Below are 13,142 nucleotides of genomic sequence, written 5' to 3'. Positions count from 1 at the left end.
GTAGTTTTACGATTTATGAACACGCTTCAAAGATTTTATTTAATTTTGTTCGTGTCAAACAACTTTTAGAAGTCTTAGTTTGTTAGCCACGTCATCACGTGACCACGTGATTAGTCCGAACGAAGTTTCTTTATTCATGTCAATGGGTGTTTTTATCGCGTTCAGCTGGAAATGGACTGTTTAACGTGGTCGTTGTACATTACTGACACTTTGTGTCAGACCGATACACCTTTTCTCTCTCCATTTAAAGGAGAGGGGATGTGGTGGCCCTTATTTGATCTTATTCGCTTAGTAATTCGGAGAACAGGGTATCAGTATCGCACAGCGACCACATTGAAAATCACATTTCAGCTGAAGTCATAAAAACTCTCGCTTACATTAAGAAAAAAACACAGTGTGGAGTGATCACGTTGAGCGTGGAGTAGTTTTACGATTTATGAACACGCTTCAAAGATTTTATTTAATTTAGTTCGTGTCAAACAACTTTTAGAAGTCTTAGTTTGTTAGCCACGTCATCACGTGACCACGTGATTAGTCCGAACGAAGTTTCTTTATTCATGTCAATGGGTGTTTTTGTCGCGTTCAGCTGGAAATGGACTGTTTAACGTGGTCGTTGTACATTACTGACACTGTGTCAGACCGATAAACATTTTCTCTCTCCATTTAAAGGAGAGTGGATGTGGTGGACCTTATTTGATCTTATTAAACTTAGTAATTCGGAGAACAGGGTATCAGTATCGCTGGCGACCACATTGAAAATCACATTTCAGCTGAAGTCATAAAAACACCCTTTTAACGAAAAAGAGACACAGTTTGGAGTGATCACGTTGAGCGTGGAGTAGTTTTACGATTTATGAACACGCTTCAAAGATTTTATTTAATTTTGTTCGTGTCAAACAACTTTTAGAAGTCTTAGTTTGTTAGCCACGTCATCACGTGACCACGTGATTAGTCCGAACGAAGTTTCTTTATTCATGTCAATGGGTGTTTTTATCGCGTTCAGCTGGAAATGGACTGTTTAACGTGGTCGTTGTACATTACTGACACTCTGTGTCAGACCGATAAACCTTTTCTCTCTCCATTTAAAGGAGAGTTGATGTGGTGGACCTTATTTGATCTTATTCGCTAAGTAGTTCGGAGAACAGGGTATCAGTATCGCACAGGGACCACGTTGAAAACTCCATTTCAGCTAAAGTCAATAAAAACTCTCGTTTACATAAACAAAGAGACACAGTTTGGAGTGATCCCGTTGAGCGTGGAGTAGTTTTACGATTTATGAACACGCTTCAAAGATTTTATGTAATTTTGTTCATGTCAAACAACTTTTAGAAGTCTTAGTTTGTTTGCCACGTCATCACGTGACCACGTGATTAGTCCAAACGAAGTTTCTTTATTCATGTCAATGGTTGTTTTTATCGCGTTCAGCTGGAAATGGACTGTTTTACGTGGTCGTTGTACATTACTGACACTCTGTGTCAGACCGATAAACCTTTTCTCTCTCCATTTAAAGGAGAGTTGATGTGGTGGACCTTATTTGATCTTATTCGCTAAGTAGTTCGGAGAACAGGGTATCAGTATCGCACAGGGACCACGTTGAAAACTCCATTTCAGCTAAAGTCAATAAAAACTCTCGTTTACATGAACAAAGAGACACAGTTTGGAGTGATCCCGTTGAGCGTGGAGTAGTTTTACGATTTATGAACACGCTTCAAAGATTTTATGTAATTTTGTTCATGTCAAACAACTTTTAGAAGTCTTAGTTTGTTTGCCACGTCATCACGTGACCACGTGATTAGTCCAAACGAAGTTTCTTTATTCATGTCAATGGGTGTTTTTATCGCATTCAGCTGGAAATGGACTGTTTAACGTGGTCGTTGTACATTACGTAATTTCTCATCATCTCATCTGTAATTTCATTTGTACATATTTGTACATAATCTCATTATCTCATCTCATCTGTAATTTAATTTGTACATATTTATCACATATTTATCTTTGTAATTTATATTTATATGTGTACCTATATCCTGCACTTGCTGCTTATTGCACTCCTGGTTAGACCTAAACTGCATTTCGTTACCTTGTACTTGTACATGTGTAATGACAATAAAGTTGAATCTAATCTAATCTAATCTAATTACTGACACTCTGTGTCAGACCGATAAACCTTTTCTCTCTCCATTTAAAGGAGAGTGGATGTGGTGGCCCTTATTTGATCTTATTCGCTTAGTAGTTCGGAGAACAGGGTTTCAGTATCGCACAGCGATCACGTTGAAAACTCCATTTCAGCTAAAGTCGATAAAAACTCTCGTTTACATGAACAAAGAGACACAGTTTGGAGTGATCACGTTGAGCGTGGAGTAGTTTTACGATTTATGAACACGCTTCAAAGATTTTATTTAATTTTTTATTCATGTCAATGGGTGTTTTTATCGCGTTCAGCTGGAAATGGACTGTTTAACGTGGTCGTTGTACATTACTGACACTGTGTCAGACCGATAAACCTTTTCTCTCTCCATTTAAAGGAGAGTGGATGTGGTGGCCCTTAATTGATCTTATTCGCTTAGTAGTTCAGTTCGGAGAACAGGGTATCAGTATCGCACAGCGACCACATTGAAAACTACATTTCAGCTGAAGTCATAAAAACACCCTTTTAAACGAAAAAGAGACACAGTTTGGAGTGATCACGTTGAGCGTGGAGTAGTTTTACGATTTAGGAACACGCTTCAAAGATTTTATTTAATTTTGTTCGTGTCAAACAACTTTTAGAAGTCTTAGTTTGTTAGCCACGTCATCACGTGACCACGTGATTAGTCCGAACGAAGTTTCTTTATTCATGTCAATGGTTGTTTTTATCGCGTTCAGCTGGAAATGGACTGTTTAACGTGGTCGTTGTACATTACTGACACTCTGTGTCAGACCGATAAACCTTTTCTCTCTCCATTTAAAGGAGAGTTGATGTGGTGGACCTTATTTGATCTTATTCGCTAAGTAGTTCGGAGAACAGGGTATCAGTATCGCACAGGGACCACGTTGAAAACTCCATTTCAGTTGAAGTCATAAAAACTCTCGCTTACATGAAGAAAAAGACTGTTTGGAGTGATCACGTTGAGCGTGGAGTAGTTTTACGATTTAGGAACACGCTTCAAAGATTTTATTTAATTTTGTTCGTGTTAAACAACTTTTAGAAGTCTTTGTTTGTTTGACACGTCATCACGTGACCACGTGATTACACTTGTAACCCGGTTACTCAAACATAGAGAAAATATTTTCTGTATAATGATCTACTTTAATGTGTATTTTTCTCTTTAAGAGGCTTGTGTAAACAGGGAGTTTGGTTGTAATGCACTGGGTCAAACATGTGCTTAACAGCATGTTAGTGTGTCTCTGTTATCACCTTGGTTAAATTAGAGTTTTCAGATCGTTTCACCAATCAGGGAAGAGAAGGGCGGGACTTAAGAAAGTACGCGAGGGATTGAAGCAGGAGTGAGGGAGAGGAGAAAGACGCGAGAGACGTGAACACAGAGAGTTCCTGTTAACAGAGGATTTTAGACCATACAATCCTAAACGTTTCCAGGCATAATTTTCAAGTTATTATCAGAAACTGAGTATTAGACTATAAAACTTCAGAGTTTAAGTGTGTCTGTATTCCATCACCGAAGAAGCACTGCCCGTGTTTGTTAAAGTGACGGAGGCGAGTGACGCAGTTAGTATCTCAGAGAAATCAAGGATTTTAAGATATAAAACCCTTTATATTTCTATCGATACCCACGTTATAAGTAAGCTAGAAGTACTACTCGTATTACTAGATAGAAGAGAAGTGAAAACGATCGTAACTATTCGTGAATCACACGTGTAGCCCTGTGTAGTGTGTGATGCTTTGATCTGTTTTTTCGCCTCATTACTTTATTTTCTGAGAGCCCATTCGAGGAAAAGTGAACGGAACGCTTATTGTAGTTGATGTGTATTGAAGATGGACCAAGGACTTCACCAGATAGCCCTGTGACTACCGTGAGCTCATTAGGTCCTCTGGCACCGTGGGACGTCGCGTTTCAGCGGAGGAATTGCAGCAACTCGCACCTATACGAACTCTTTCTTTTCATCGTGGATCATTGAGGTAACACAGACTTTATTTTGATTGCTCGGCTGAGCGAAGAGTTTCTTTTGTTTTTCGTAAGGAACGCTACCTTTAAATCAGGCCTGCAACGGGGTGGGTTTCAGCCACATTTTGTGTGCTTGTGTGTGTGACTGAGTGAGTGTGGATCCATACATTTGTTTATCTGACCGGTCTTAAAGTAGCATTTCACTGTGATATTCTAATCTTATCTGTTTGTATACTGTTAAAATCAGGTTTGTAAACGTATTATACCCAGAGTATTCAAATTGTTAATATTGGTTTAAAGAATGTAAGCAAATGCTATAGGAACTCATTCATGTCATGTTAAAAGGAAATTTACATGTTGTAAGAGAAAGTTAAGTGATATAGGAGCAGAAGATACATCAGAGCGTATTATGTACAAAACAAACTGGTGAAGAAAAGAAGTCTTATTTAGTGAAACAAAAGCCAGATAACAGGTTGTAGTAATCCATTTCGTGGAATATTTTTTTTTTTTTATTTTTTTTTTTTTTTTGTGTATTTCTTACCTCTTGTTTTGGATTCCTTTATTAGTGAAAACCCCACATTATACCATATTCATACCTATTCGTAATGGGAATACAATACATTTTTGAAATCACTCACTTAAGTGCGTAGTGTGGTGTTTTCTTCTCTTTAATTGAATTGTGCTGTAAAGTAATATTAGACTTTCACCAGAAGACAACTCAACAGGATCCAATAGTGTTTTCGAGCTCAGGCCCTTATCAAATCAGTGTATAGTGGTAAGGGGGCTACACACTGAACGGAGTTTCTTTATTCATTGTACTGTTCTCTTTATATGTTTTGCTTCCTAGCGTGTAATATAAATAAACCTCAAGCCAAACTCTGTTCAAGAGCCAGGATATGAGCGCCTTGCTCCTTTAATAGTCCAATATGCGGGTTACACAATTAAACTGTTCGGCCATTGAACCGAGTAAAACTGTAAATGAAATAAAAGAAATATAGAAACATAATTAGTAACCTGTAACAAGCATAGTTTAGCAAGTACAATGTATACAGATACATCGCTAACTCAAAAGGCACGTTTAAAGCGTTATCAATACAAATAGTGCAATTTGTGCTCAGCGATCACTAACATATTTGTTTACATTAACGTAACACTCTAAACCAAACAAACTCTTCCGCAATATAAACGGGATCGATTCATGATTAAAATGAACTTGCAGCCAATGCTTCCGACAGGGTGTAGAAGAACGATTAATCGAAATGCGTTACAAACATGTCCAGGCTTGCTGCGTCGCAATCGCACTGTTTCCTATTTCCCACTGTGCGTCGCTCGCGGAAACACGTCAAAATAAGAGTCCTCGCATAAGACCTTATACAATTGCGGCAGGCAAAATGAAACTTAAACAGAACATTAAAGAATCGCATAGATATAATATTAATAAATGCAAATGTCCATCATAAAATCACACAAAGAGAGGCAGAACACTCCTCGTCTGGCATTTATTAATTCCACTGTAACAGTCTGTGTTCCTTTCAGTCATTTGTTCCTCTTTAGCTAGCAGTAAGACAACATCAGAAATGGGTCTTAGGAATGATTTCATGTTGCCACCTGAGGTTGTTCTAACCTCTACTTTGCGGACCTTTCCGTCATTGCTTGGGAAAACGGACGTGATTAAGCCCAAAGGCCAGTCGTTCCTTGGGATTTGAGCTTGCTTCAATAGCACAACATCTCCAGGTTGTAGATTTCGGTGAGTCTCATGCCACTTGCGTCGAGGTTGGAGTGTATTGATGTATTCTTTTCTCCATCGACTCCAGAACTCGTTAGCCAATGCCTGCACTCGCTTCCACTGACATTTCAAAAGATCCTTTTCAGTGTAGTTCTCGAACAGAATAGGCACTCCGGGCTTCTGGGTTAAGAGCATTGCTGGAGTGAGTATACACGGAGAACAGGGATCTGATGAGACAGGAACCAGGGGTCTAGCATTTATGATTGCGGACACCTCTGCCATCAGAGTGCAAAGTACCTCATGGGTCAAGTGAGCATGTTTCTTTTGCAAAAGCATACCGTCCAGAATCCTGCGGGTTACACCGATCATGCGTTCCCACGCACCCTCCATGTGAGATGCATGTGGTGGATTGAATTCCCACGTACAGCCATTCTCATGGAGGTATTTCAGAAGACTGCTCTGGTTTTCTTTCGCTGGTTGCATGCCTAGTTCTTGACTTGCTCCGATGAAGTTGGTTCCTCTGTCTGATCTGAGCTGTTTTGCCGGTCCTCTCACAGCAAAAAACCTTCGCAGGGCATTGATGCAACTGGCAGTGTTCATAGACTCTATGACTTCTATGTGTACTGCTCGTGTACTCATGCATGTGAAGAGTATAGCCCATCTTTTGTTTTCAGCTACACCACCTCTGGTGCGCCGAGTGATCACAGTCCATGGACCAAAAAGTCTAACCCCACATATGTAAACGGGGGAGATGTACTGAGGCGCTCAGGAGGAAGATCTGCCATCTTTTGAACTTCTTGCTTTCCTCTGAGTCTGCGGCATGTTACACAATGATGAAGGATAGTGTTTATCAGTCTTTTCCCTCCTATAATCCACAAACTAGCCAGTCGGATTGCTCCTTCTGTGAACTGTCTCCCTTGATGATGCACTTTAGAGTGGTAGTAACTCACTAACAGTTTAGCAACATAACTTTGCTTTGGGAGGGTGACTGGATTCTTTACCTCTGGCTCAATCGAAGCATGTTTCAAACGTCCTCCAACCTTCAAGAGGCCGTTATCCATGTAGGGGTCGAGATTCCACAGTGCACTTGAATGTGAAACTTGCTCGTTTCTCTGTAAAGCAGCATACTCCTCTGGATACGAGTCTTTCTGGGCGTGTAGAAGTATTAGTCTCTTTGCTGCTTTCTGGTCTTCAGGTGTACGAATTTTGGTGCACTGATGCCATCCTTTGCATGTATGGGATGTACTGATGGAATTTGATGTGTGAGAATGTGCTTGATGAATCAGAAAGGAAATAGCTCTTAACAAAGACTCCCAGGTAGAAAAGCGTTTAAACCGTTCTGAAAAGAGGCTTCTTTCAACTCGAGTATCAAAGTTAGTTACACAAGGTCTGACTTCTGCGTCTGCGTCAGGCTTAACCAGTTCAAAAGACTCGCACTGCTGCTCTTGGGGCAGTTTGTAGAGGAAGTCAGGTCCTGTGAACCATATGGTGTCGTTCAGTTGTGACGTAACCACTGATCTTGTTGCCAGGTCAGCTGGATTTTGAACTGTGGACACATAACTCCACTGGTCTGGAGAAGTCGACTGACGTATTCGCTGAACACGGTTGTGCACATAAACAAAGCAGCGTCTGGACTGATTGTATATGTATCCTAGGACTACTTTGCTGTCACAATAGAATTTCACTGCATTTGGTTTGTGGTCTAGCTCATCAAGAATGTACTCAGCCATCTCAACAGCCAACACTGCACCGCACAGTTCCAGGCGAGGGATTGAAGGTTCAGGACGAGGTGACAGCTTTGCTTTGCCCAGCACAAATCCTACTTTGACCTCGCCTCCATCAGTCAGAGCTCTGAGGTAAGCCACGGCTCCTATGGCCCAGCTTGAGGCATCTGAAAATACGCACAACTCAGTGTATGTGGTGTTAGAAAGAGAATGGTTCAGATATGTACGTGTGATGTGAAGGTTACTTAGCTTTTGAAGTGAGATTTTCCATTCTTCCCAAATGTTTTTCTTCTCTTCAGGAAGAACTGTGTCCCAGTCATGTACCTCTTTAGTAAGCTCACGTACCAATGCTCTGCCCCGGATTGTCACTGGTGCTACAAAGCCCAAAGGGTCGAAGAGGCTATTGACGACAGAGAGCACTCCACGATGAGTGTAGGGCTGGTCGTTTGCTGCAACTTTGAAGGTGAAAGTGTCCGTTTTTATGTCCCAGTACAAACCCTGACTTCTTTGTGCAGTCCAACTCTAATTTCCAAAATTCAGATCTTGTAGACCCGAAGCAAGATCTTCTGGTGTGAAAGCTTGCATGACTTCAACACTGTTTGAGGCGATCTTGTGGAGCTTAATATTCGACTTTGAAAGCGATTCTTGAGTGCGCTTGAGCAGGTCAATTGCTTCTGCTTCTGTGGGAAAGGACATGAGGCCGTCGTCCACATAGAAGTGCCTGTTAACAAAGTGGGCAGTGTCAGTTCCATACTCTAGCTCACCTTGTTGTGCAGCTAACCTTAGTCTGTATATAGCCACTGACGGAGAAGGGCTGTTTCCAAAAACATGTACCCTCATACGGTAGTCTACCACTTCTTTGTTCAAGTTGTTGTCACTGTACCAGAGGAATCTCAAATAGTTTCTATGGTCCTCTTTCACCAGGAAACTATAGAACATCTGTTGGATGTCTGCCATAACTGCAATGCGATCTTTCCTGAACCGTAGAAGCACACCTAACAGGGAGTTGTTTAAGTCTGGGCCTGAGAGGAGCACGTTGTTCAAAGAAATGCCTTCATGCTGCGCACTGGAATCAAATACCACCCGAATTTGTCCGGGTTTTTGCGGATGATATACTCCGAAGATGGGTAAGTACCAATATTCTTCATCCTCGTGGATAGGTGGTGCTCTTTCTGCATGTTGATTCTGAAAGAGTTTCTCCATGAAGGTTGAAAACTGTTCTTTCATCTCAGGATTTCTATTCAATGTGCGACGCAAAGAATTAAGGTGAGATGAAGCTTGTTCCCGATAATTTGGAAGTAATGGTCTGGGTGATCTGAATGGCAAAGGAGCGACCCAGTTTTTCTGTTCATCTTGGTGGAACTCTGCTTGCATGATTTTCAAGAAGGTCTCATCCTCGAAGGACATGGCAGGTTTGTTATCATTTTTGGTTCTGTCAAATACCTTGAGCCCAAGTTCATCTTCTGCTTGCACACAATGAGTAGAGTGATTGAATGTACAGGGAAAAACAGATTTATGCTCCCCGCTGTAGGGTTTCCACACCTAATTTTAATTATGATTATGATAATTGTGAATTATCACTTGAATTCGCTCTTAATTCAAGTTTGGGGAATTGAATCTTAAAAGATTCACGTAGTATGTAATTCAAATACACCTTTAAATCACCTAATACGTCCAGCGTTTTAGGGCAATTTAAATGTATGTTACCAATATGAATTTACTCTGTGATCAGCAAAATAAATTAATTGGATTCTTCGCTTTACCTCGAGCAGGTAACAACGGATCTGGGCATGAGTTTGACTTTCCAGTTACATAACACACAACCAAGAATCCGTAATAATGAAACACAATTTATTAAACAGTACCTACTATTTGATAAGACTACACTGAGAAGACTAAACATAAACACACACACACACATTCATTCACACACACATTCACGGGTTGGAAGGGAAATGGATAATTGTCTGTCCAAAGTCTGTTAGCTAGTTCTGAGATCGCACTGAGAGCACCAACAAAGCAAAGTTAGGTTTAGCCTCGCTTATATGTGTCTGCGCGCCAATTCAGTACAGACGGAAAGGTAGTTTTACCACTCGGCTTGTCTGGGGAAATCCCGGCTTGCTGATTGGGCAGGCTCGTCCGTGGGATGACGTGGTCGGGCTTTCCCGGGCCGTTTGAATGAAGTCTCTCTAGCTTGGTGGTTCGCTTTGGATGAACCGGGTTGGTTATGGAAAGGGCAGTGAGTGTCCGTGGAGTGATGTGACGGAGCGGACCGGAGTCGAGGGTATCGGGTCGTTCTAGTTCGGAGTCTTCTAACTTCTCCCAGTTCCGAAGTTTCTCCGTTTCCTTGGCGATTCCTGCAGCGACCGAATTCCCTCGACTCCTGTGGTTCGAAGAAGTTCTTCTCGACTCGACTCGACTCTTCTCAACTCAACTCAGAGAGCTCTGTTCCTGCGTTTTGAGGTGCAAGTTTTTGGCGTGCCCTGGGCAGTTGTCCAATCCCGAGGTCGAAGGGGCGTGTCCACGCCTGCTTTCGACTCCGGTTTCGTGCATACTTTATCCCAGTTAGAATTGACATTCTGCAGTTCTGTTCCCTATCAAAGCTTATAAGTGGAATACACTGTTGTGCATTGCACAAACACATATATTCATTCATCACGATATTGGAAACATCGTAAGCTTCAATTTGATATCAAACATGCATTATCTAGCGCTTATGGAACGCTCTCTGTTAGAGGATTATTTAAAGAGTATATAGCGGTTCCTACATACATCCCTAAACATTTGTGAAGCAGTTATTTACAGATGAACCTTTATTTGTTTGAAAGGAAAGCATTTAGATTGTTCGTTTAGTAGTTTTATGTGTGTCCTGGCAGTTCCTTTATTGTAGCGAAAAGGAAAAAGGCGTGCTTTTAAGGAATGTATGTTGGGACAGAGCAAACCTCCTTGGGGGGGTTTGAAAGTGTGAGGCTGTCCTGGCCACGTTGATTCACCGCGGGAGTCTTATCACCTTTTGACTTGGTGGCTTGGTAGAACTGGTCCCAGGTCAGTGCACAGAACGGGTTATCGCGCTGTCGACCAGATGTTGCGTTTTCAATCATCCCACTCTTGGCGCGTGGTACTCTCGGATTGGCCGAGCTCACTGCAGCGACAGTCCCTTGAGAGTGTTTGGTAGACTTTGCGGCGCTCTGCATCGCTCGGCTGACCATCTTGATTGCCTTTATGGTCCGGGGTGCGGAGGATGCGCGATTTTACGACCTGGTTCTAGAGCGATTCCCCCTTTTATGGTTCGTGTCTGTTCATCGAGGCCCCACACCGCCATGACACAATTTCTCTTTCACTTTGATGTGGCTCTGACATGGAGTGAGAAGTGAAGGGCGGCCATTGTCCATAATGTTAGTTTTAAAGACACTCACCATTGGCTTATGGGCTCTGTCAATGCAGACATCACCCACAATCACCCAGCCTAAATCTAACCTTTGTGCAAAAGGTGCATTGTGAGGCCCGTTGATTTGTTGTCTCGCTTTGTGTACACGGATTATGTCTCTTCCCAGCAAAATTAAGATCGGAGCATCAGGATCTAGCTTTGGGATAAACTGTGCCACAGATTTCAAGTGTGGATGAGCAAGAGCGACTTCTGGAGTGGGTATGTCAGATCTGTTGCTCATTATCTCGTTACATTCAATCAGTGGTGGGAGCTCAAGACATGTCTTACCATCCAGGGTCTCGATTTGGAAGCCAACCGCTTTCCTTCCTGACGTTTCCATGGAACCAGCACATGTTCTCAACAAATACGGAGAAGGGTTACTTTGGATCCCAAAAAGTTGAAAAAACTCTCTTTTGGCGAGTGAGCGATTGCTCTGATCATCAATAATGGCATACATCCTGATAGCTCGTTCTCGTTGTTCTTGAGGGAAGACACGCACCAAACACATTTTTGCACAGGATCGCATTGACACACTTTGTCCACAAACTTCTGTACACTTTGAAGTTACAGAGGTAATGGCATCCTGTCGATCTGTGTCTGGTTCTTGCATCAGAGAAGTGGAGAGAGGTGAAGCCGTGTCTGGATGCATGACTGTGCAATGTCGATCAGAATCACACTCAGCACATTTGAGGTTTGCTAGACATTCTCTGGATACATGATTTGGAGAGCAACACCTGAAACATCTTTTATGTTCTTTCAGAAGGTTCTTACGTTCTAACAAAGACTTTTTTTCTGAAGGCTCTACATTTCCACAGAGGATGTGCTTTGTTGTGAATAGGGCAATGTTTCGTCAAATCTCTCTTGGCAGCCTCACTCAAGCTCACTGAATCAGACTCATAATTTTTAGAAACATCAGTCTTGTGTACTAACACAGGAACTCTACTAGTGCTATGTTTATAAATGGGTCTCTCATTCCGGACGACTGTGTGGCTACTGTTTGAAAGCTTGAAACTAGGATCATTTCTTGCTTTAGCTTCACTGCAAACGAAATGAGTGAAGAACGAGAATGGAGGAAAACTGACCTTATTTTCTTCCTTGAAGCGGGAGCCAGCGAACAGCCATTTCTCCTGAAGATTCGCTGGTAACTTCTCCACTATAGGATTAATGCCACGAGGGGTATCAAGGTAAGCTAATCCAGGTAAGTATGCATCTCCTTTTGCTGCAAGTATCTCCATAAGCACGTCTGCAAGCTCTCTGAGTTTCACATTGTCCTTCGGAGATAGACGTGGAAAGTTATCCAGACGCGTAAATAAAGCACTTTCAATCACTTCTGGGGTGGCATAACATTCCTGAAGTCTCGTCCTTGACATCTGGAGAGCAGCTTGAGGATTAGTAACATACACTGCTCGCATCCTCCTCACATGATCTGACGACTCCTTCCCCAGCCACTTATCTAACAAATCTAACTCTTCACTAGCTGAAAGCTGTAAGTCTTTTGTGGCGTTAGCAAATGAAGACTCCCAAGCTAAGAAGTTTTCTGGGTTATCATCAAACTTAGTAAGCCCAGTAGTGACAAGCTCTCTACGCGCTATGAATTTAGCAAAGTCTAGCATAGGCGTGGCTTGATTTTGAAAGTAATGCTGTGCGTCTGAATGATTTTGCTGTGGTGATGCTTTAAATGAAACATTCGGGATGGAATGAGGCAAATTGTTTGGGGAATCTGGAATTCTTGTGCTCTGTAGACGTCCACTATCGCATAACCTGCTCCGCTCCTGAACTGTATTTCTGTCACCACCACACGCAGCATTCGAGCTCAAAGGCTTATTGAGGAAACATGGAGGCGGTTCCTGTGCACCAGCTGGTGAAGAGACACTCAGAGGTAGTGTAGAAAATTCAGAGCTCACCTGAGTCTGTTGTTTCACATATTCCTGCGTTCTCATTGAAATCACATGTGATGAAAGGGAGCTTACTTCACTGCGATTGTCATCATGTCCCATTGCTGCAGCCTCTAGCACTTCCGCTTCAGCGAGAGCGGCAGCAGCTTCCTTTTCTAATTCTAATGCTTCCAGATTTGCTTCTACAGTAGCTCTTTCCTGTTCCAGCCTTGCTTTCTCCATTTTCATTTCAAGCTGTTTCTTTGCGAAAACCATCTTGGCACGTGC

The sequence above is a fragment of the Puntigrus tetrazona genome, chromosome 14 (genome assembly GCF_018831695.1).
Source record: "Puntigrus tetrazona isolate hp1 chromosome 14, ASM1883169v1, whole genome shotgun sequence".
In the NCBI taxonomy this organism is placed as follows: Eukaryota; Metazoa; Chordata; class Actinopteri; order Cypriniformes; family Cyprinidae; genus Puntigrus; species Puntigrus tetrazona.
This window is presented reverse-complemented; position numbering follows the sequence as displayed.